This window comes from Pundamilia nyererei, unplaced genomic scaffold, assembly GCF_000239375.1.
Source record: "Pundamilia nyererei isolate P.nyererei 1_Seehausen unplaced genomic scaffold, PunNye1.0 scaffold00385, whole genome shotgun sequence".
Classification (NCBI taxonomy): domain Eukaryota; kingdom Metazoa; phylum Chordata; class Actinopteri; order Cichliformes; family Cichlidae; genus Pundamilia; species Pundamilia nyererei.
The window spans coordinates 359,016-359,602 of NW_005187786.1; positions in this window are offsets into that span (position 1 = coordinate 359,016).

Genomic DNA, 587 nt, shown 5'->3' on the forward strand with positions numbered 1-587 from the left:
TTCATAATGTAGTATAGTTTAGTGTCATTATGAATCATATAATGGTGTATTAAAAAATGTTTTAAAAAGCTCAAAGAAAGAAAGTTCCTTTGTCTCACAATGCCTAATATACTGCTTTAAAGTTTGGAGATGATCCAGTGGAAACTAGTGTTAGTGTCCTAATTGTGTGACTGTGTGATGTTTGATCTCTGACCTTGAAGCAGATACTAAAAGGTGTATTTTATATCTTTACCCATTTGATTGGAGCATAACTGGCTTAAATCTTTGGTTTCTATAAGCTTTAAATACTTAGGATACACACATGCAGTGTGTGATTTTGCGAAACATTATGCAGTCATTGAGAAGTTGTAGGGCGTTGTATTGGAAAAATAAAATGTGTGATGAACACCTCTCTTCATTTCCTTTCATATGATGTAGCACTTGATTACATACTCCCTCCCTTTTGGGGAAAGAGTAATCTGGCCTTTAGCAGGTCTTTAAAATAAGCAAATGCAATCTGACATGAAAACAGCTTGACATATTGTTGTTAGTTGTTGTTTTTTATTATGCCAATATGCAGAAGCAGTGTGTAAAAAATAAATAAATAC